The sequence below is a fragment of the Castor canadensis genome, chromosome 1 (assembly GCF_047511655.1).
Source record: "Castor canadensis chromosome 1, mCasCan1.hap1v2, whole genome shotgun sequence".
In the NCBI taxonomy this organism is placed as follows: Eukaryota; Metazoa; Chordata; class Mammalia; order Rodentia; family Castoridae; genus Castor; species Castor canadensis.
Genome location: NC_133386.1, coordinates 120,663,840 through 120,689,509, shown reverse-complemented (window position 1 = coordinate 120,689,509; position 25,670 = coordinate 120,663,840). Strand labels below are relative to the sequence as shown.

The 25,670-nt window shown below is 37.4% G+C and overlaps 1 pseudogene; it reads right to left on the bottom strand.

The window, feature by feature from the left end:
• Window positions 1-23,826: 23,826 nt before the first annotated feature.
• On the bottom strand, window positions 23,827-25,047 carry LOC109677882 (large ribosomal subunit protein uL4 pseudogene; annotated as a pseudogene).
• Window positions 25,048-25,670: the final 623 nt, after the last annotated feature.

Genomic DNA, 25,670 nt, shown 5'->3' with positions numbered 1-25,670 from the left:
TACCTTGCTATAGCTATTGATGGTGTCTAGGAGCTTTTGAGTAGAGTGTTTTGGGTCTTTAAGGTATAGGATCATATCATCTGCAAGCAGGGATATTTTGACAGTTTCTTTAACTATTTGTGCTCCTTTTATTCCTTCTTCTTGCCTAATTGCTCTGGCTAGGAATTCCAGTACTATGTTGAATAAGAGTGGAGATAGTGGACATTCTTCTCTAGTTCCCGAATTTAGAGGGAATTGTTTCAGTTTTTCTCCATTAAGTATAATGCTGGCTGTAGGTTTGTCATATATAGCTTTTATAATGTTGAGGTACTTTCCTTCTATTCCTAGTTTTCTTAGAGCTTTTATCATGAAATGGTGTTGGATCTTATCAAAGGCTTTTTCTGCATCTATTGAGATGATCAAGTGGTTTTTGTCTTTGCTTCTCTTAATGTGGTTTATTACGTTTATTGATTTTCGTATGTTGAACCACCCCTGCATCCCTGGAATGAAGCCTACTTGGTCGTGGTGAATAATCTTTTTGATATGTTGTTGAATTTGGTTTGCCAGTATTTTATTGAGGATTTTTGCCTCAGTTATCATTAAAGAGATTAGCCTATAGTTCTCCCTTTTGGAGGTGTCTTTGCCTGGTTTTGGGATAAGTGTAATACTGGCTTCATAAATGTGTTATGCAGTTTTTCTTCCCTTTCTATTTCATGGAACAGTTAAAGCATAGTTGGTATCAGTTCTTCTTTAAAGGTCTAATAGAATTCAGCAGAGAATTCATCAGGTCCTGGACTTTTCTTTTTGGGGAGACTCTTGATTGCTGCTTCAATTTCATTTTGTGTTATAGATCTATTCAGGTGATTGATATCCTCTTGGTTCAGTTTTGGATGATCATATGTATCTAGAAATCTGTCCATTTCTTTAAGACTTTTGAATTTATTTGAATATAGGTTCTGAAAGTAGTCTCTGATGATTTCCTGGACTTCCATGGTGTTTGTTGTTATCTCCCTTTTGCATTCCTGATTCTACTTACTTGGATTTTTTTCTCTCCTCATTTTAGTCATGTTTGCCAGGGGTCTGTTGATCTTGTTTAGTTTTTCAAAGAACCAACTTTTTGTTTCATTAATTGTTTGTATTTTGTTTTTTTTTTTGGTTTCTATTTCATTGATTTGAGCTCTTATTTTTATTATTTTTCTCCTATTTGTTTTGGGATTTGCTTGTTCTTGTTTTTCTAGGAGTTTGAGATGTATCATTAGGTCATTGATTTGGGATCTTTCAGTCTTTTTGATATGCACTCATGGCTATAAACTTTCCTCTCAGGACTGCCTTTGCAGTGTCCCATAGGTTTCGGTAGGTTTTGTTTTCATTTTCATTGACTTCCAGGAACTTTTTAATTTCCTCTTTCATTTCATCAATGACCTATTTTTCATTAAGCAATGAGTTATTCAGTTTCCAGCTGTTTGCATGTTTTTTGTGTTTATTTTTGTTGTTGAGTTCTAGTTTTATTGCATTGTGATCAGATAGAATGCAGGGTATAATTTCTATTTTCTTATGTTTTCTGAGGCTTGCTTTGTGCCTTAGGACATGATCTATTTTGTAGAAGATTCTGTAGGCTGCTGAGAAGAATGTATGTTGTGTGGAAGTTGGATGAAATGTTCTGTAGACATCAAGAAGGTCCATTTGATCTATTGTATATTTTAGATCTTGGATTTCTTTATTGAGTTTTTGTTTGGATGACGTATCTATTGATGATAATGGGGTGTTAAAGTCTCCCACAACCACTGTGCTGGAGTAAATATATGCTTTTAGGTCTTTCGGGGTATGTTTGATGAAATTGGGTGTGTTGACATTGGGTCATATAGGTTGATAATTGTTATTTCCTTTTTATCTATTTCCCCTTTTATTAGTATGGAATGTCCTTCTTTATCTCATTTGATCAAGGTAGGTTTGAAGTTTATTTTGTCAGAGATAAGTATTGCTACTCCTGCCTGTTTTCAGGGGCCATTGGCTTGGTAAATCTTCTTCCTTGCTGTTTTTCAATTTTGCAATGTTGTCTGACTTTGGATGTTGCTCACTGGCTCAGGACATGAACTTTGTGGACCACTATCTGCCTTATTTAGGCAGTGGTTATCACCGGCCCACTGTTGGCCCTTCTGCCTTTGCAGTCTTTGTTTACTGAAAGTTTGTATGGAGATCAGCTCCTTGTCTCTGCCGCTTCTCCTGTGCACTCAGAGCACCCCAGCCCCTCTGCTGCTTGTTCCTTTTTAGTTCCTTATTTATTTTTCAGTTTTTTTTTTTTTTGCAGGATTGGAGTCAGTCTGTCCAGGGGGCTATGCTGCTTTATCCCAGGGGTGGCTGTGGGAATACTGTGTGTTGCTTATTTGTTCATTTGTTGGTCTGCATCTCCCAAGCAGGTTTGGGGCCGGTGTCTGGTGACACGGGAGCCCTCCTGTTTTCTCAATATAACGTGGCATGGAGAAGTTTTGTATGGGCAGGATGATCAGGGTGTTGGAGTTTTGAGTCTTGGTGGTTTTTTCTGCCAAGTGTGGCTCCAGCATCTCAGCAAAATTTTGGTTTACAGAACTCACACTCTCTGCTTCTGCCCCCTAGTCACCATCTTGGATCCATCCTCTGGATTTTTATGATTTCTTTCTCTCCCATACTTTTCCAAAATTTTAACTTAGTTTTCATAGAAACAATAATTCTCTTCCCTTTTACACTTAAAGTTCATGATTTTACTCAGAACTTAATGAATTGATTTAATTTCAATAATGAGTATAGCTGGAATGAACAGATGCAGGTATCTCTAAAACCGGTTCTTGGTTATTAAACAATTCAGTTAGTAGGGACCATAATGTGCAAGTAGACTATTGACAGAGACTCTTTCTTTAACTCAACTGTAGCCAGGACCTGTGAGATTTCTTCTTTTTTTAAAAATAATGTTTGGGCAGAACTCAGAGCCTCATGCTTGCTAGGCAGGCACTCTACCACTTGAACCATTCCACCAACCCTTGAGATCTCTTCTAGATGAAGCTTCAAACTTGTTTTACAGAGACGTGGACAAAGACTAAGAGTTTCTAACACTTCCAGGCCATAACCCTAAGATGGTCCTGTCTCCACTTTTTAAAGCTTAAGAAAACTCAAGAATACCCCCTCACACCCAATTTTAATAGTTGTTCCAGCCACACCTGAGTATAAGGCCTCCAGAATTCTAACTTCAATAATTTCCAGCTAGCAGACACAGATGGCATTTATATTGATTTACTCTGTGTACTTTTTCTCTTCCCTGAGCAGACACAGATGGCATTTATATTGATTTACTCTGTGTACTTTTTCTCTTCCCTGACTGTACTGAGCTCCTGTAATCTTCCTTCCCTATTCCCTTCCTTTTCCCTTTAAAATAGCTAATCACCTCTACACAAATCAAAGTTGAGTCCAATTCACAATGGACTCTTTCCCCCATTATAGTAGTTACTGCTGATTAAAATTTGTCTTTATGACTTTAATGCCTGGTTTTGTTTGTCATTGATACTAGAAAGTTGCCTAGCGTCATGGTCATCAGTCAGCATAGTTTTACATGAAATGAAGAGCATCAGTTGAAGGACATGAAGAGCAAATAGATGTTAAGCAAAGGACTACAGAAGAGATTCTGTTGTACTTTCAAATCCCAGAATGCACCACCATCTTTGTCTTACTAATCTTATCATTCTTTTACTTTTCTTTCTTTTACCAGGCTAATTCTTACTATACTTCATGATTCACTTTATGTTTTTTTCTCATCTACTCTATCTCTCTCAGTTATCTTGCATTATTTTCCTTAAAATGTTTTGCTAGCCCTTGCTCTGGTCATTTTTTCACCTCACCATTCCTGTGAAGATGACTGAAGCACCAGTTGGAAGGTGCTGGGTTCCCCTCCTTTTGACTTCCTTGTGATAGTTAATCCTGATAGTTAACTTGATCTGATTGAGAAATGTCTAGGAAATTAATAAAGCACAATTCTGGGTGTGTTTATGAAGGCAATTCCATAAATGATTGACATGTGAGATCGCAACTGAGGAAGAAAGAGTCACCCTCAGTGTAAGCAGCACCATCTGACAGGCTGGGAGCGTAGTGTGAACAAAGGTGGAAAAAAGAGGAAGCCAGCCAGAGTGTGCAAACTCCATTCTTTCTGAATGAGTGAGTCTATTCTCCCCATTGCTTATGGATTTCCAACTCCCACTTTTCCAGTTTTTTAATATGGACTCACAGCAGTGACTCTCCAGGCCTTCAGCCTCAGACTGGAATCTCACGAATGGTTCCCCTTGTTGTGAGGCTTCCAGTTTCTCAGACTGAGCAGCTACCAGGTTCTCTGACTCTCCAGCATGCAGCCAGCCATTGTTGGACTATCCTGTCTCTGACTGTGTAAAGCAGTTGGTTAAATCATTTATAATTATATATATTGTTGGCTCTGTTCTTCTAGAAAATCCTGACTAATACACTCCTAATTTTATGAAAGCAATTATCTCACTCTGTTGCATTTATGGGGTTTCTTCTTTGGGTCTTTGACTTGTATTTGTGGTTCTTGATAACAAGGCCTGTGTTATATTCAGCTTTATTTCCCCAGCACTGAGGTCGGTGCTTGACACATAGTGGTTTTTCACTGTAGATTTGATAAATGATATATAATCCTTTTGAAACAATTTTGTGTACTGTCCAATCTCATAGTGATGTAGCAGACAGAAAATCACAGAGCAGTAATCAAAATGGTTTGAACTATTTATCTGAATTTCTCAAATGTAGTGAATATAATATTAAAAAATGCTTTTTTGGTAAGCTTTTATGCACAAAAGTTTATCAACATCCAGTTTTCATAGTCACTGGCTAGGGGGAAAGAACATGGAGAATCACAATGAATGATTTTTATGGACCAGTCCTGAGAATGGGACGTATTACTACTTACTCATACTCCTAAAGCCAGGAGTCAGTTTGTGCCTTCCCTCCCAAGAGTATGAAGGATGCTGGGAAATATGCTGTGGCTGTGTTTCAGTCAGAGAATTTTGATGCATCATGGGATTACTAATTTGGAACAAAGGCCTGGAACATGGAGGAGTGTGATATGGACAGGAGGGATGGCAGATGGAACATAGGACACTGAACAAGAGGGTGAAGGAGGACAAATGTTAGGTAAGATTGGACAGGAAGAGTAGAGTCAGGATGTGAAGGCCTTGATGGGCATGTTAGCAACTTATATTTCTTTTTCTCTTTCTCTCAAAGTAACAGAGAACTCATGAGGGATTTCAAGCAGAGAAGCAATTTGTTCATGTCTCCTTTAGAGGGATGCCTCACATAGGAGGGTAAAGGAAGAAGCAGAGAGTAAAGCCTGCAAAGGAGAAATCACTGGGGAAGTTGTTACAGTGCTCATCATCATCACCCTATCCCCTCCCCATTATAAAAACAAAAACAAAACAGAGAAAGAAAAGGGGACTTGCTTTGAAGACACAATTTACTGGTCAATTGAGGCTGACTATAGGAAGGAGAAATTGCGGAGGTCCCAGTGCTGTGAATTGTTTTCTAGATAACTTGATAGAAAGTCTGAGTCTCCTAGACTCTGATAGCCTGGCAGTTTCCAAGTGATGTTACATTTCTTTCACATGCAAGAACCTTGTGATACAACCCAAAAGGATCCCTTTCCCAACATATGTCTTCACATAAATTGAAAACTCCAGTTTGGAGTAATCCAATCCATGGTTGTATCATCTTTCTGGGTAAAGATGTTGTGCAGGGAATCAACAAACTGGCCTCATCATCTCTAAAAGTCCTACCAGAATTAGTGGGTGGAGTAAATTGAGGGATGATTGTCCCCCTTCCTCTGTAACCTCATTGTGCTGTCCAATTTCTCCCATTTACACATTGTCTGCAAACCAGGGCCTGTGACCCAAGATCTCATCTTTGATAAAAGATTTTGTCTACTGCTTATATGTTGAAATTTAACTCCCTAAGCTCAGAGGTTAAATATTATTGTGTAAAAAGTTTTCATTAATCACTGTAGATATCATGTCATAGAAGGCAATGACAAAATCTGGAGACTCTTGGGCCTTTTTCTGCCATCATCATCCTTTTTTCCCCCTGTCAAATGCAAACATTTATCTTCACTGGCCAGACTGGAATGATTCCCTGGTACACACAAATTCATCACTGGCTAGCTCACAGATGAATATATCCCTTACATGGGATTTATTTCCACTTCCAATATTTTCTCTCTTCGTCAAAACTAAGAGAACAACATATTTACTTTAAAAAATCTTTTGAAAGATTGATGGGGTTGAAAAAAAGGAGGTGGTTGAATTTTTAAAACTTAACTTTGATCCTCTTTTCAGCTTAGGTAACACTTAATATCTCAGAGTCTCAGTTTTCCAATTAGGTTAACAAATTAGGTTTATTAATTTATAAATTGTGGTGGTGATAATAATATCACTGCTACCCATGTCATGGGATATTTGGATCAATTGCAATGATATTTGGGAAGGCAGTTTGCAAATTGCAAGACAATATAAATGTCACATATTATAATTATTTAATGACAGTACAAATATTAGTGCTGAAGGGAAAATGTCTGCCTTTTTCTATTCTTTTTGACTCTTGTGCATATCCATCCTTCATTGACTTAAAATATTTATTGAATGTTATTTTGATAACAGCATTGTGCTAGAATCAGTTTTGACAGTTAAACTTATGTTAACTTTAAGATAAAAAGATTCCAATGGAGGTGAGAAAATGTCATTAACATCTCCCTAGAAAATAAACATAACTGCGTGTGGGATAAGCTGAAAGGAACAGTATATGGTAATGATTCCCAGACTTGATTGGACAATACATTCACCTGAGGAGCCTGTGGGAAATACCATTCCTAGTGGATTAGCATATGTTGGAATAGAACAGGATATCTGTTTTATTTATTTATTTATTTTTGAGATAGGGTTTTGCTGGGTACCTCTGGCTGGTCTAGAACTTGTGATCCTCCTGCCTCAGCCTCCTGAAGTGGTGGGATTATAAGGGTGTACCACCATGCCTGGCTTGTGTTTTATGTTGGAGAATTCTTAGAGAACCAGTTGTGTCAATTCCTTACTAGAACAATAGTCATACATAATGTGGATGTAGAGGAGAACAAGGACAGTACTCAGAGAGGGCCCAAGAGGTTAGGGAGTGTGGGGTTGGTGTCCTGAAAGAGGTAGGAAGAGGGATGACAAGGGCTTGTACCCAAGACTTCTTCCACTGCCGTGGCATGACCGACCCTTATTGTGCTTCATGGTTCAGTAGTAATGCTACCTCTTGTGGTGAGGGTTTTCCAACTCCGTGAGATTCAGCTGAGGCTACCTCTGGCTTCTAAAACACCCTGTATTTAGTTAGACATCACTTCACACCCTCCACATTTGTATGTGTAATTTGCCAACTTTGACCTTGTAAGATTTTTGTTGGGGAGCATGTTTATCTTGCTCACTAGGTCAAGGCAGCATTAAGTCATGAGCACTGAGGGTCAAGTATATTTGTCCTATGTTTTCATTCTTAAAACAGTCCATTCATTCACACCTTGTTCTACTGGCAATGTGGCAAATACTGGACAGTTTCTCAATTGTCTGAAGTCTTTAAAAGAACTTATGAGAGGAATAATAATCCTACACATAACCATAAGGGATAGCTGAATTAGAGCCAATAGCTGTTGGAATTGGATGCAAGTTCTAACTGGAAATCACAGATGGTTGGTGGTGTCAAAACACAGACAACTATAAAATAAAAACAAGAGGTGTGTTTTTGTCATCTGGGCTGGCAGGGGAAAGGGCAGCAAACAGGAAGATAGACAGACCTGGGTTCTTTCAGTATTACCTCTCACTTGAATAATAAACTTGACCAAGTCAGACCACCTCTCTGAAACTTAGATCACTCAATGAAAAGTAACAGAGTTCATGTAGGTTCTTAAAACCCTGAGTTCTGAGAAAGACAAAGGGGAGTTACTGAAGTGTTTTGAGAGTGGAATGACCAGAGTCTTAAGTTACTCCAGCAACTGCGTGAGGCAGTTTTTTCTTTCTTATTGTAATGCAGAGATAGTGTACTTTGACCAAATTGCCTTTTTAAAATTTGTTTTTTTTCTGGATTGTTTTTTTCTTTTGCCTACACTTTTATTAAGTTATTATTAATTCTTTAAAACTCTTCAATTTAATTATAAAAATCTATTTATATACTATCAGCCACATGGTCAAACTTACTCAACTGTTGGTGCATAAAGTTCTACCAATTTCCTTCCTTCCTTCCTTCCTTCCTTCCTTCCTTCCTTCCTTCCTTCCTTCCTTCCTTCCTTCTTTCCTCCTTCCCCCTCTCCCTCCCTCCCTCCATCTCTCCCTCATTTCCTTCTCTCCATTTTTTCTTTGCCCTGGATATCTTCCTTCTGGAATCTCTTGTTTATCTGATCCAATCTGGACTTGTGACTCTCCAGGTCCATTTCACAGCTGTCTTGCTGAGACTGCTCTCCATCTTTCTACTACATTAGATCTCTAATTTCCTAAACACTTTTTTCTTTTAAAAAAATTCTCAACTTATTTCCTCATTTTAGTGGAGAATATCATGTAGTAGTTCCCAGAAAGGAGTTTAAGGAAAGTAATTTTTTTGAGAATTTGCATGTGTAAAAACATATTTTTTCCTCATACTAATACTTCAATGATATTGTGTCTAGTTATAACTCTGGGGTGGAAATGTCAGAATTGGGAAGGCTCTGTTGGATTTATTTTTGACTTCCAATGTTGCCATTATAATTATAATACAATGTATAATATAAAATATAATATAATATCAATATTAGTCCATGTTTTTCTTTTTTATCTTGTTTCTAGAACACTACATGTTGGATCTCCTAGATTGACCCTCTAATTGGCTTATATTTTTTCCCACATATTCTATCACTTGGTCTACTTTCTAAGCACTATATTCTACTGAAGATGTATTTATGCAATTATGCTTTTAATTTATAAGACCATCATCTTTTTTCTATAATGCTCATTTATAAAAATTCTTTCACATAATTGCACCCTATTCTTCTTTATGTGGCTATCTAAGAATATTGTTACAATTTTCTAAATGTTTTTCCAGTATTTTTCTCTTACTCATTGTTGAGTTACTTTAGCAAATGTTTATTTTGGTCTTTGTTTTTCATGTTGAAGACTTTACACAAATGTCTGGTGACCTTTAGGTCTCCATTTACTGTTAAGACTGACATCCTTCACAGGAAATTGGAAATTCTAAGTTTCCATGGAAATGGTTTAACAACTGGTGGGTTCATTTCATAGTAGATTAATTTGGTGGAAAACAGCCTTTCTGTTGGGAGAGTCACAAATATCTGTGCCCATATATCTTTTTAGTGAACCATTTGGTTTCTCCAGAGAACTAGTCTCTTGCCTGGGAAGAACAGCATGGTAGCCAGGTGATATTAGTAAAATGGAGAATCTCACATTTCCATATGTAGATTTTCACTTAATTCTATTTTCAGTATAATCCTTCCCAGGGATATACTAAATATGAGACCCCAAATTAGGAACTGTTCGATGTCAGTTTCTCACATAATAATTCTCCAGTTTCTGTCTGGATGGGAGAAATAGTTGCCTGGCTTCAAAGGATGAAGTGGGAACTTGGGGTTCTAATTGTTTGCTGAAGAGACTTGCTTCCCTTTCCTTCCACTCACCTTCAGTGCTGTGCAGCTGAATGCGCCCCGCTTCTTCATATCCTTTCCCCTGGTATTCATCTCTCTCAGCTCAAACTAAAGCCTCTTTCAACTTTCTATCCTCCAAAAATTTATTAAGATTTGTCTCTTGTTCTTGTCTCTTTCCCATTCATTACCCTGGTTGGTTTATACCTTTTAAAATTCTTGCAATATAATTTAGAAGGGTTTAAAGGGAGAGAACAATGACCAACATATGATTTCAATCTATCATTTTAAGCCAGAATCCCAGATCGACATTTTAGTGATTTTATCCTGTCATGCCTGAGCTATCTTCTACTATGCATCACTTTGCAATAATGCAAGATATTATGCTGCTGAAATAGAACCATTTCTTCTGATAACTAAATCTCTCTCTCTCTCTCTCTGCAGATTTTACTTTAAAAGGTAAATCCTGAATTTATTAGAGTTGTGGCTGATTTAACTTGAGTTGTTGAAATTTTATTGATTAATTAAAACACATTTACTAATTCTAGGTGCCTATTTCTACTCTATTAGACTATGAATTGGAAATTTTCTTTCATTCACAAATTCTGGTTCTTTGGAGATGGGAAGATGCTGCACTGATCTGCACAATGCTGCCTCCTTTTGCCCAGCTGTTTGTTTTAATCCTGTGATTGTGCAGATGCTTGGGAAGGCTGCTGTCTTCTGTAAGTGTCTGCATGCCATAAGTTTGGAAACAGAGTGAAGAAACAGCTCTGCTTAATAAAAGAGGTTACATAAGGAAAAAATAAAGGAAACTACTGCCACAGAGATTTTTACCTCTAGGCTATTTGTTGACTGAGAAAAACATTCAAATTCCAGGCACATCTGATAAATGCTCAGCCTTAATCAAAACTGGGATATTCAGTGAACTTTCCAAACTACTGGGGTAGAGTCCAAAGAGGCCATGTCGTTTGCCATGGTGCCATTATTTGAGGCAGATGCACCTTGGGGCTGACTTAGGGTGGTCTTGAGATATTTTTCTTGACCTGAGCATAGAGTAGTTGCCTTGTATGTGATTCCATTGCATCTGGCATATCCTCCATTATAGCATTTTCTCCACTTGAAAATTCCCTTTTATCTTCCCCAAATGGCATTCATTGCTTTTCTTCTACTATAAAATATACGTTCATTGTAACCTACTTGAAGAGACAGAAAAAAAAATCATAAAAGAGTGAAAAGCACCTAGATGATGCATAACTCTAAGGTAACCATTTTTCAATTTTTAAAACAATTTTAAATTAAAAAATTTTTTCAGGAGGGTGGAACTCAGGGCCTCCAGCTTGCTAGTCAGGTGCTATACTGCTTGAGCCACCCCTCCAGGCCTAAGATAACTAATTTTTTCCATATATAAGTAGACTTTATTTTTATAAAATTCACCTCTTTATGGACATACTATTTCATGATACGCTATTTTATTTGATAATTATTTTCCTTCTATGAACTATACTTTTAAACCATGCTTTTAAATCTACATTTGTAGTGTTTGTCCTTCAAAAAAATATGTTTTCAGTTTGACATGTAAAGAGCTTGGAAATCATCCTACGTATCTTCAAAATAAGAAAAAAATTGAACAAAAAACCACCAATTTTTCTTAGGCTCATTTTGAAAATTGAAGCTCAGGATAAACCACTACTCTCAAATCCAGACAGAAAGGAGAACACAAAGATTCACAAGCGCTATCAACTTGTGTGAATCAGAAACTGTCAGAGAAGATATAGCTGCTTAGAACATTTAAATAGCAATTTTAGCAAGTTGCTAGAGGCTCAAGAGTGGACTAGCTTGAAAGCTAACTCCTGGCAAGTCAGTGGCATGGGGACTCCCCACACGTTCATGGGTTTTGCCTCTAGGTAACTCCACCAGTTTCTTTTGGTGAAGAGCAGAGAAAAATCACCTGAAGTCTTGGGCAGGAGGGAGAGAAGAGTAGCCATTTGGGAATACAGTCACACCCAAGGCCTGCCCTTCAAACAAGCCTGCTTTACCAGAGTCTCCTCATGTGGGAAAAGAGTAACTAGTTCTACCTCCATCCCCAGCTACCTTTCCTGCTAGATTGTGCAAGAAGTATTTCTAGTCACAGACCAGGAATACAGTCCCACCAAAAACTTGGCATTGAATTCTAAGACTATAGAATGCTTCCCTTCTCCAATACCTTGACACTATACCAGCAGGGATTCCCAAGAAGAGCATTAGATTAAACAGAGCTTCAAGAAACATAATCCTGTTCAAAGAAGGAGGTTATAGAGAAACACCAAGACAAAATGCTCCCAGACCATAATGAATGCAAACTAGAAATCAGAAAGATAGCTAGAAAATTCCCAGAGTTACCCATTAAATAATATACTTCTAAATAGCACACAAGTCAAAGTAGGCTAAAGAAAAAATTTTAAAAATATTTTGAAAATTTAACTAATCAAAATTTATTAGAAGTGGTAAAAGCAGTGCTTAAAGAGAAATTTGTAGCATTGAATACAAACAATCAAAGAGAACTAATGATAATCAATAATCTAAGCTTTGCCTTAGGAACCTAAAGAACAATAAACTTAAAGGAAGTAGCAGGAAAAAAATAACAAAAATGGGAGCAGAAATCAATGAAACTGAAAGTAGGAAATCAATACAAAAAAAATCAACAAAACCAACAGCATATTATGTGAAAAGATAAAACATTTATAATCTTCTAGTTAAGAAAGAATAAAAGAGGATATAAATTACTATCAGAAATAAATGATAAATAAATATCAATACTTATCCCAGAGACATTGAAAGGATAATACTTGAATATTATAAAAACTCTATGCCTACAAAATTGATATTAGATGAAATGCATCTTATTTAAACCAAACCACCAAAATTCACCCAGGAAGAAATATACCATCTAAATAAGTAGTTCTTAAAGAAATTGAATTAATTATAATCTTCTAAATAAGAAATCACCAGGCCCAGATGGTTTCACTGGTGAATTATACCAAATATTTAAAGAAAAAACGACAACAATTTGCTGCAATCTCTTCCAAAAAATAGAAACAAAGGGAATACTTACTTCTTAACTCACTTTGTGAGATGAGCACTATTATAATAACAAAAACCAGATAAAATGATGGCAAGAAATGAAAACTACAGATCAATACCTCTCATGGAGATAGATGAAAAATTACTGGAAGTATGACTCAAGCAGTAGAGTGCCTGCCCAGCAAGCAAAAGGCCCTGAGTTCAAACCCCAATACAACCAAAAATGGTAGAAAAAATATTAGTCAATTAAAGCTAACGATATTAAAAATTCCAAACTGCAACCAAGTAGGATTTATCTAGGTATATAAGGCTGATAAAACATTTGAAAATCAATTATTATAATCCACTATATCAACAGGTTAAAGAAGAAAATCAGGCTAAACTGATGCAGGTTTGACATTTGACAAAGTCTAATACCCTATGATAAAAACACTCAGAAAACTAGGAATAGAGAAGAGTTTCCTTAACTTGACAAAGAACATCTCAAAAAATCTGCAGGTAACATTACACTTAATAGTGAGAAACTGGAAGATTTCTCCCTAAGATTAGGAATAAAATGAGGATGACCCTTTCACCACTCCTATTCAATCCTGTACTTAAAGTCTGACCTGATGCTGTGAGTCAACAAAACAGAACAAAAGAATACAGATTGGCAAAGAAAACATAAAGTTCTTTTCCTTTGCAGATGATATGATCATCTACGTAGAAAATCCCAAAGAATTGACAAAAACTTCTGGAACCAATGAGTGGTTATAAAAGTGGAGGATACTTTCCTTTAGTATTGAAAATAATACTAATATTCAAAAGTCAATTGCTATCTTATATACCACTGATGAACACTTGGAAATTCAAATTAACCACAATTCTATTTACATTAAACCCAAAGTTATGAAATAACGAGGTATTAATCTAAAAAAGTAAAAAGTATATGAAGCAAAATATAAAACTCTGATGAAGTAAATCAAAGTAGATGCAAATAGATGGAGAGAGATAGTTCATGGTGTTGGATACAAAGATGTAATATTGTTAAGATGCCATTTCTTCTCTATTTGATCTATACATTCAACTCAATTCCAATAAACACCACAGTAAGTTATTTTGTGGTTATTAATAAATGTTAAAGTTGATATGAAAAGGTAAAAGACCAGAATAATCAACACAATACTGAAGAACAGTTGGAGATATGACACTGCCCAACCTCAAGATTTACTATAAAGCTACAGAAGTCAAGACAGAATGGTATTGGCAAAAAATAGATAAATAAATAAATAGAACATAGTAGAGATAACAGAATCAGAACTAGCAAACATAGCTAATTGATCTTTGATAAAGGAACAAGGAAAATTCAATTGAGAAAGGAGAGTTATTTTTTCAGCAAATGGTTCTGGAACAATTGGGAATCCATATGTAAAAACATGTAGACACAGACTTTATACTTTGCACAATAATGAATTCAAAATTAACCATAGTCTTAAATATTACAATAAAAGCTATAAAAATTGCTAGAAGGTAACATAGGAGAAAATCAAGATGGATCAGGTTTTATTGATGAGGCTTAGATACATAACCAAAAGCATGATTATGAAAGAAAAATTGGTAAGTTGGGTTTTGTTAAAATAAAAACACTTCTGCTTTAACAGTGACATTAAGATAATAACGTATCAGCCACCTACTGGGAAAAGTATGTACAAAATTCATTATCTCATAAAAAAAGGTTTGTATTCAAAATACACAACTAACTCTTAAAACACAAAAATAAGAAAACAAATAATGCAATTAAAAAATGAACAAAGTAATTAAACTGACACCTTACAAAAGAAGATACACAGATGGCAAATAAGTGAATGAGAAGAGCATTGACCATTGTATGTTTTCAGGGAATTGCAAATTTAAACAACAATAAGATGCCATTAAACACTTGTTAAAATGCCTAAAATCTAAAACACTGACAACACCAATTGCCAGAAGAAGTTAACAGGAACTCTATTCATTGCTGGTGGGAATGCAAAATGATACAGGTGTTTTAGAAGACAATTTGGCCATTTCTTACAAAACTAAACATACTCTTGTCACATGATTTAGGAATTGCACTTCTTCATATTTACTTAGATGAAATGAAAACTTATGTCCACATAGAAGCCTGCACACAGATATTTATTGCAGTGTTATGCATGATTGCCCAAGCTTGGAAGAAACCAGTAGATCATTGAGTAGGCAAATAGATAAAGTGTGGTAAACCCAATTGAATGTCCGGTGTGAGAAAAACAAGAGCTATCTAGAGATAAAAATGCATGGAGGAACCTCAGGTGAGTATTATTAATAATAAGAGTCAATCTGAAAAGGCTACATATTATCTGATTACAGTTAGATGACATTCTGGAAAAGGCAAATTATAGACACAGCAAAAAGGTCCATGGGTTTCAGGGCCTTGGAGGGAGGGGAAAATGAATAGGTAAAACAAAGAGGATTTTCAGGGTAGTGAAACTATTGTGTATGATACTATAATAGCAGATACATGTCCTTATACATTTGTCAAAACCCAAAGAATATACAGAACCAAGAGTGAATCCTGAAGTAATCTATGTATTTTGACAAGGACATGTTAATGGAAGTTCATCCATTGTAACAAATGTAGCATTCTGAAGTGGGGTGTTGATAATGAGGGAGGCTATGCATCTGTGGAAGAAGGAAGTATGTAACAACTTTGTGCTTCTCTATTTTTCTATAGACTTAAATATGTTCAAAAAACAAAATTTATTAGTGAAAAACTCCTCTTGTTAACTCATATCTGTTTACCAAAAGAGTCAATTAGAAAAAAAGCTGGTATTCTTTTGAATGAATGTAAGTTTAATTTCAGTAAGCCAGTTCCTGCTTGCTGGATATTTAAGCTTTTATCCTATGATTTTTATGGTAATTACTAGCACTGCAATGAACATCTTTCCACATAGACTTTTTACATTTTTCATATAATTTTCTGTATCCCTCTCATTCTTTAAGTCCCTTGAAATATACAATCTACTCTTTTAGAAATTTTATTAGTGTATATTAATTGTACAAATGGGTTTCCTTGTGGTATGTCCATGTATACATGTATTACGCTTTGATCATAGTCACCGCCTCTATTAGTCTTTCTCACCCTTTCTCAACCCCCAGTATTTTACAGTTTTTTAGTGGGTTTCATTATGCCCTGTTCAGAAAGTAATTACCTATGCTTGTACCTTCAAGGGTTTTCCCTGCATTTTTCTCTAGCCATTTCAAAGTTTCAGGTCTTATATTAAGATCCATGATCCATTTTCAATTAATCTTTTCATATGATGTGATTTAGGATAGAATCAGTTATATTGAAGGATGAACAAGTCTTAAATCCCAGAGGCCCATGAAACCCACAGGCTTGTTTGCTGCTCATGTTACATATCTACCATGGGTTGGCCACAACTCTGCTCCTTGCCTCCTCAGCAGTCAGGCTCAGGAGTCAGCCTGAGTGAAGTTTTACATACAACATGGCTGGTCAACAGGGAAAAAGGAAGAAGACTATGGAAGGTTCCACTCCAGCTTGGAAGTAATATACATGACTTTTGCTCCTTAGCTGGAATTAGTTTCATTGCCTTCCCAGCTATGGAGGTCAGAAATTGCAATCCTGTCATATGCTTAAAGATACTACATGAATAATGCTAGTGATTGCCACAGAGTGATCTTTATGCTCTTGGCATGGTAATTAATAAAAAAAATGGTAGCCAAATAATGTAATACCTGGAGAATATTTCTCTAGGATGGGCATGGATGAATTAATCAGTGCTCTGGAGGGTTTTTTCCCACAAGGGGAAATTCCACTCGAGTGTCCTATCATCACATTTTCCCATTTTCTTTATAGCATATTAAGAGAGTTAAAGGTAAAGCTGAAGTTTGTCTGTAGATGCCTTAGAGTGATGAAAAGGATCCTGACTTCTTTCTTGCCTCATTTACTTATTTTGGTGGTACTGGGGTTTGAACTCAGGCCCTTAAGCTTGCAAGGCAGGCATTGATTTCTTCTTTAAATCAGAATTGTGGTCTTTGCTTTATTGATCTGTAGGTTTCTGAGGATTGCAAACAAATATACCTCTCTGGGACTCAAGTTTTGCTTTTTAAAATTTACAAAAGTAGGTCAAGATAATTTTTAAAATCTCTCTAATCTATTACAACTCCAAAATTGTAAAAAAAAATTATCCTGCTTATTTAAATCATAACTTCATTAGATAATGAGTTACTTTCACCATTATTAGCTTTTAGGGAACTCTTGCAGGAACTAGTGATCATTAATTCTGTTACTACATCATCACTTCCAGATTCCAAGGAAGGGAAGGAAAAGACAATGCCACAGAACTGGGTGAACTTCAGAGGTGGAGTAAATATGGGCAGAGATACATTTCGTTGTGCTGAGAACACATACAGGAAAGAAAATGTAATATTGTCTTCAAACTGCATTGATACTCCCCTGAGTATCAGAAAGCCATTCCAAATATTGTACATTATATTACTATTTCCAATTATTACCTGCTTTTCCTGTGAGGAGATCATACTGCTGTGTCCAATTGACATTTGTGTCTTAGCTTTGACCAACAAAATGTTGGGGGAGAAGGTAGGGATGCTAAGCAGAATCATTAAGGGATATATCACATGGTTTTGCCATTGCTCCTTCCCACTACAGAAGAGTAGCATGTCCCAGACAGGTCTTTTCTTTCCATCTGGATTCAAGACCGGAGAACAGCTTCAACAACCTACATATCACATATAATATGATAGAGAAATACATTTTTATTGTAAGCCACAGAGATGATGTATTGATTTTTACCACAGCATTAATTTGTGAAAGATGACTGATAACTAGATTGTCCCATAGGTGGGTGGGATTTTAAAGACTTCTAGGTTTGTCAAATGAAGTGATAAAAACAAGAAACAAACTGTGAGGTCATTTGGTTTGGGGATCAGGTAATGCAAGTGAAAAGTTTTTATAAATAATAAAGAGCTATTTAATGATAAGACATCATCAAAATACTGTTAAATACTAGGAAATGAATTCAGTTTGGCTATAGAACTAGTAATGTCTGTGAATGAGAAAAACAAAAACCAAATTAAGGAGGTAAAGAAGAAAGCAGAAATGTAAAAAATGAAGCTATCCTGATAAGAGACTTATAGAAGAATTCCTCTTCTCTTTGATAGATAGCTATGTTGATGTAAGTCTTTGTGCTGAGCTTTAAAGAAGTAGGATATCTTGATCCCAGAAGGGCCCAAAGTAGACTTTGGCTGCTTTATTACAGAAAGGATTATCGAAATCATGCTCCTAATAAATAGCCCTATCATGAAAAAGGTCTTTCTTATTCACATAGGGAGAAAACAGACAGAAATGTGCCATCTAGAATCCAACCATCATGTTCTTGACTGACTGCAAACTATTTACTGAAACTGGTGGAAAAAGCCTGTAGTGTGGGAGCTCAGGCTTCCTTTTTCTGATAATAACACAGGATGGAAAAATATGTTTTTGCCAAGTGCATTGGTAGTTCCTTTTTTTCAGAAAAAGTCCCTCACTGCTTTCATCATTACATTTCTCCACATAATTGAGGCCACAAGATTGAGCAACGTTAATTGCTCTGTTAGGCACTACCAGGTCCTCAGCAATATGGGAGAGGCCAGAAGTAACAGAAATCTCAGAGTTGTTGGTGGGAGAGATGTGGTCTTGATGAATGTATGGAAATAAATGTAATGATCCAAGGTGGTAGAAAGGATTTGGCAGTTATCTAGAAAGCAAATTTTACCTGTTACTCTCTTGAGAGGGTTTGCCCATCTTTTAGGATAATGGCAAAAGTACTCAGTTTGCTACACTCCCACTTGTGGAAGTCACTCTGATTGACCTGTACTTTTCCAAACACACTTCCTTTTCATTGCAAACTCTTGTCTGCCTCCAAGATGCAGTCCAGGAATTCTGCCTCATCCTTTCCTGACCAGCAGTGTGATTTCATTAATCAGAGAGTAGCTCTGTCTCCCTCCACATGAATTTGACGGTACCAGGACTGAGACCACAGGTGTTCAACATTGTTTTTTCTCAGTGCCTGGTCTGGTGCATGGGTGGATGCTCAATTGGTGATGAATTGTTCTACAATCTCATTTTCCTCCCTTTTATTTGGGGGAAGGGTCCAACCCTAAAGCCAGGTTGCCTATTCCTTTCTGAGACCTGCTGCTGCCTCCAGATGTTGGAATAGTTCCAAGATAGGAATAATAACCTCTCAGGAAACAGCTCCAGAGGGACAGAGAAATATTCCCAGAGAGTTTGGGCACACCCAAGCTGCTATCTTAAAGGGTAAGTAGAATTTTGAAGGGGCATCTGAGGTAATAGGAAAACATGGGCAAGGACAGAGAGGCAAGAAATAGAATTATATAAACATCAGTTTTTCTACTTATTGAGCAATACTCTGATACCTCCATTAATATTTCTACATAGCACCTATAAGTCTGGCAAAAGACTTACAGTGACATGGTGCCTTTGCAAACTTCCAGAATGAACAACATTTAAGCAACAAATTGTTAGTGAAGGGCAGTGATATGCCCAAAGCCACACAGATGTTCAGTGGCAGAGGTGGAATTTCAACCCATTGAGTTCTTTTCACCACTTGGGGTTGCATATGTAGTTTGCATCTCATATTCATCATCAGTAGAGCTTGCATGCTGCACTCTATACATGTCTAGGTTTCCTGAAATCTGAAATTTGTGTTTGTTGTGCTCTCTTCTCAAGAGAGTCATAGTGATTAAAACGGTGGGCTACATAGATGGAGAGTCTCAGTTCTGATCTTAGCTCTGCTACTGACTCTAAGTGTGGCCTGAGAGGCTCTTACACACAAAAATGACACAGCCAACATTTGTTTGGATTTTCATGGTTTACAAATACATGTAATATGCATAGTGCTGACTGCCATTCAAGATGTTGCATGCTGTTTTAGACTCTTACTTGTGGGCTTGAAATGAATAACTTGCAAAACCCAAGACAGGGATTACCTTCGTCAGTATTCTATTGCTGTCACAGAATACTTGAGACTGAGTAATTTATAAAGGAAAAAAGTTTATTTTGCCTTATAGTTTCCTTTCCTTTTCTCCCTTTTTGCTTCTCCCTTTCCCTTTCTCTTTTTCCTTTCCTTTCCCTTCTCTTCCTTTCCCTCCCCTCCCTTCCCCTCCCTTCCTCTTCCCCTCCTTTTTCCTTCCTTTCTTTTCCTTTCCTTCCTTTTCCTTTTTTTTTTTTTGAGACAAGGTCTCACTATGTAGCTCAGGCTGACCTTGAACTCAATATTTAGTCCAGGCTGGCCTTGAATTCATGATCCTTCTGCTTCACCTCCCCACTTGTTTGCTTTCTTAGGGGACTAGGCTGGTGGGTAAGATGTTTTCTGCCCTACAGGAGGCACTGTGGTCTATAATCCCACGGAGTGCTACAGCATCACACAGTGAGGGTAGAGGGAGAACAGAAGGAGAAGGGAATAAAGAGGGGACACGGTCACCACCCAAACATTTCACAGAAAGCACACTGGCCCAAGGGTTCCCACAGAGTAGAAGATTCCACAGGTAAGAGATCTTGCAGGCTCTGGAAGCAAATGTCCAGGTCCTTGTTACTGTTGGGAGCTTGTGCTCTTTCTGCATGTATCATCACATCACATCTTCTATCTTTTCAACTCTAAATAGTTTGTGCTTCTCTAACTAGATAATTTTTTTCTACTTAGAACACATTTTATTTTTCTAAGTGTTATTAAAGTGATAAAAACAAAGATAAGAACAAAATGTGTGTGGTCAAAAAGGTAACTAGTAAATCAACCAGACTGTCATCATAAGAACCAAATTTGGTTTTAAAATCTTCAAAATGCCTACTAGTCAACCCTCAGAGGGATCATTTAGTAAAATTAACAAAAATAATACCTACCTCACACCGATGGTTGTGTGTCCTTCCCAATCTCCCATCTCACTCTTAACAACAGTAAAATTTCCATCATTGTGCTGAAGAAATGGAGGCTCATGGAGTTGAAATAATGCTGTAAAATTTCTAAGCTTTGAAGATAGAGCTTGGAGTTAGGCAGATCTCTGTCTAGACCCAGTTTTCCTGAATACTAGTGGAGTCATTCAAGCTTTCCATGCCTCAGTTTTCTTCTCTGAAAAATGGACATAATGGTTACTTCATAGTGCTGTCATGAACAATCAAAGAGATAGTATGTGTAAGAGGATTAGCACACAGCCCATAGTAGGGTTCTGTAGGCAGAAGTAAGCAATATTGTGATAGGCTGATACTCACCTTCATGCCTCCTTGCCTCCCTTTCCAAGTGGATACTCCAGGTTTGGAATACAGCCAGTCCTTGGGTATGTGTACCAAACACATTTCCCTTTTTAAACTATGGCATGGCTAAGGTGATCATGTCCAACCAGAAAGCCAGAAAGGCAAGTTTTTCTGCTTGATCTGATGGACCTGGGTGAATTACCTCACCAGCTGCCTGCAGAATGGGGAATTTTCCCTTCTTTAATTGTGTCTGTATTGTTGTGGACTGGAGGTTTATGCTTATGAAAATGCTCAATGTCTGGCTGTCTGATTGATTAAGAAGTTGTTTCTGTTTCAGTTGTTTAGAAGTTCTAACTATGGGCTACTCTATCATGTCAACTGGTGAGCAGCTAACATATACCCATGTTTGACAAATCTTACCTTGGGAGATTCTGACTCAGTCTCATTCAGAAATTGCATTTTGAAAATTCATTGATTTGCATATATAGCCTGGTTGACAATCACTGAGAGAAACATCTGGTCCAAGAAGGACTGAGTGTGTATTACACGTTCTCTTGGTGTGACTATATGGTGGTTTTTTAGTCCTACATACCTCAGGCATACATAGTGATTGAACTGTAACTGAACTTCCACATATATTAGTTAGGCCATTGAACTCTCTCTACTGCCCATAAGGTAGAATGGTATTGTCTCCATTCCAGAGATACAGAAGCTAAAACCCAGAAAGATGCTATAATTTGCATGCCATTCTGCAAAACTAGCATTCTTACATCAGGTTTCCCTGACACCAAGACCAGGGCTTTCCTTCTACAGTTCAGGAAAGTAAATCAAGAGAGTCCATTTATTTTGCTGAGGTTATGAGCTGTATTAGTTTAAACTTGAAAGTCATGCCTTAATGTGCTAGTGTGAGGCTGTTTTGATAAACTCAGATCACGTGCTTAGTCGGGGCTCTTCTGTAGAGGTGACTTCTGGCATGAACTTTGAAAGGAGAGCACTTGCATTGGAGGTGAGGAGGTGTGGCATGGACATGAGGAAAGGCCCAATGAAAAAAGTCCCCATCCCCACAATCACTGCTCTCAGGAAGGGGAATAAAGAAGGTAGGAACTTTGCTAAGCTGTCAGGGAACCCTCCTGTCTTGGGAATCATCTGATGTCCCCTCTTGAAACAGAAGTCCTTAAAAGATATTCAAGGAACTGCTCAGTATTCTCTGGTTGACAAACCTATGGAAATAACATCTCCTCTGGCAACTTGACTATTAGAACACAAAAATGCTTAATTAAATAGAATTATTGAATTGAATTCACTCTTGATATGCAGATGGGTTTCTTCCCTTGCACTTATTAAAGTACTAGTTGGATGGCAGGATATAATTAAAAGCTAATATTAAACTCTTTAAAAGAATCAGCTCAATCACAAGAAAATTTAAACCATGAGTTGAATATGTACATACTCCTGTCTTCAATGACATTAGGCAGTAACATTCCTGCTTTGTACAAGTTAGAGGATTTTGTAAAACAAGGAGATAGAATATAATTCCCAAGATGTCCAAACTAAAGTGTTTCAGTGTATCCATTCATTTATTCACTCAGCAAACATTTCTGACTACCTGCCACATGCGCCTGGTGCCATGTTGGTGGAGACATCAAGCACAGCTCTTCCCTGCTTTCATGGAGCAGAAGAAGGCAGAAAATACACAGATTTATAATACAGAATGTTTATTTTGCTACAATAGAGCAGTGTTCAGAGGCGATGGTTTCACAGAGAAGGGAGCTCAGTTTGGAAAAAGCTTTTTGAAGTATTAATATAATTTAGTTTTGTAGATGAAAGCCTGATTATGTGCAATGTGGGGGCCTAGCACAAAAGACAGTGTGGAGAAATCTGTGGGTTATCAACAATTGCCACAGCAATATCAACAATAACAAAACACAGCTCTGTGTGAACACTACTTTGAATTCTGGGTATGGTGGGTAGCATGGTGAGATAAGATGGAGATTGGATACAGAAGACATAGTGTCACCGACTGAGTTTGCCAGGCACACAAGCTTGGGTTTTGCTGTTAAGATAATGAAGAGTCACTGAAGATCCAGGGATAGCCAAATCCAGTATTGTTTTTGCTTTTTTGTTTTTAAAGCATAAAAATAATTTACTGGCTTCTCTAGTTGACAAAGATACAAGGGTAAGTAAGTAATCAATTCAAGGGTGGGAATCAAAGATTTGACATTGCCAGGACTCTCCATTGCTTATGTATGCTTATTATCCCTTCTCTTTGAATATCAGCATTAGCCTGTCTTGTGGCAGACAGCCATCCCCACTTGGCAGAAGATGGGAGGAGTTTCATCTCCCAGCATCTGTGTCACAGTTCTAGGGAATGACTCTGGTTGGCCTTGCTTGGACCAATCACTCCTGTAAGTGATGTGATACTTGACAGACTAGGTATTAAAAGCTTACTTCAGAGGATGGATAGGGGCGCAGCAAGAGAGCAGCAGGAGGAAAGGAAAGTGGTGAGCCCTGAATTGGTGCAGTGGCAAAGGGAATGGCGAGGACAGGTGAAGTTGAAGAAAGGAAAGGCAAAAGCCATAGGTCTTGGCTTTGCAAGAAGGGGACCGGGAAGGGAATGAGGGGTCTGAGGAGTATGATGTTATGTCAGTTTCTTGCTTGCTCAACTGGATAGAGGGTGATCCTACTTACTGAGGTATGGAGAGGAGCAGTTTATCGTGGAAAAGAATTTTTTATTTTTTATCTTTTTTTTTTCATTGCATCTTTGATCAAGTCTTCACTGAAATAAGCTGTCCCGTATTATTTGACCTTTATGGAATACAAAAGATTTTAATAGTTATGCAGCAGGCTTCTTTTCTTCTGTGGCAGGCTTCTTTTCTGTAGGGTTCTTTTCAGCTGTTGGTTTCTTGGTAGCAGCAGCCCTTTCGCCCAAAAGCTTCTGCTTCTTAATATTAGCAACCTTCTTTCCTTTCTTAATCACCACAGGCTTCTTGCAGTCAGCCCCCTTTTCTGCAGCCCCTTTCTCATCTGATTTGGCTTTCCAGTGCCGCTGCTACTTTATTCACCTGGATTTTGCAATTTCTGGCCTGGCAAAGAATGCTGTTCTGATGCATGTTCTGATGCATCATGATTCTCAAGTTTGCAGTGGGTTCTTCTTCAGGACTTTGTGGTGGATCTTCTTGCCGGGTACTCTAAGGGCTTTTTGGATCTCTGGGTCCGTATTGATCACCTTGTGCAGGGAAGGTTGTAGTTATTCTCGAGGGAAGTACCTTTACACCAAGTGCCATACAAGTCATCCAATTTCCGGAAAGCACCTTCAGTCCAAATGCAAAAACGACCCCGTGCCCACCAGGAGCAAATTTCAAGGTGTTCAGTTTGTTTACATTAAGCGGAGTAATTCCAGGATATTTCTGAAGGCCTTGATGTGCCATCGTTTTCATTGTAGATGATGCAGGATTCCTGCGCTGGATACAATGATGGTTTCTCATTTCTCCTTTGCCAGCTTTCATTTGCTGAGAGGCATAGACCTTTTTGATGTCATTCCAGGCTTTGAGTTTCTTGAGAAGCAGAACAACCTCCTTGGTTTTCTTGTAACCCTCAATTTTACCTTCAACTACCAAAGGAATCTCAGGAACTTCCTTAATACAATGAGCTTTAGTCATGACCCGTGCAGGTAAGGCCATTGTAGCTAGGGCACCTTGCTTTTGGGTTGTATTCACTCTATAGTGCCAATGACACCAGGTTTTGGTTGGTGCAAAAATACACCCTCCTTGACAGATACTTCCAAAGGCACCCTGGCAAGAATGGTGGGTCCCACCACCTCAAACTCTGGGAACTCATGCTACAACTCTGCCAGTAACCCAATACTCCACACTGGTCTGTTGACCTGCTAATTCACTGACAGCTTAGGGCTGCCTGTTGTTTTTACATAAGTTGGTATGAATAAAGTTCATAATATCTGGTCGAAGGGGAACCTAGAACACAGAGGGAAAAGTGACATTTTTGCCAAATGACTTCCCCTTTTCAGAGTATACACTATCGGATGAGCACACACCATGGTGGGGAGAGGAGAAGGTCAGGCTCCTCAGTTTTTATTGTATGTGTCATTATTATTTATACTTTTTCTCTGATTTTTCAAAGGTAATAACTGCTACTTTTGATTTTAAAATGCATAATCAAAGTAAAACTATGTATGTTCTATGAAATGGATGATACCTTATGAATATGTGTCTTCATCAGCAGATTAACAGATGTAGCAGCCTTTGCAATAATAGGTTGGGAAAGCCATTCAGAAACATCAAAGAGAGAAAGGTTGTTGTGTAACGCTGATAAGAATGGTTGAGGTCATTTCATGATGGACTAAAACTGGTAGATATCTGGAAAAGTTATTTTTTTTTGTTTAAAGAAATTTATTATTTAAAGCATGCTAAATGTAACAAAATTGATTCATTTTTAAGAAACGAATGTGGTTTAGATCTATCATTGATTAAATCGTCCTCTCCAATGGTTTGAGTTAGGAGGGTCTTTTGGATGTTAATCTGAGACATTGAATAACAGCATTTGCCACACACACTGTGTCTTTGTACATCATTTCACTCTGCTTCAAATGCCCTATACCATAGTCCCTTCTCTTTTATTTATTTATTTTTTTATTATTCATATGTGCATACAATGCTTGGG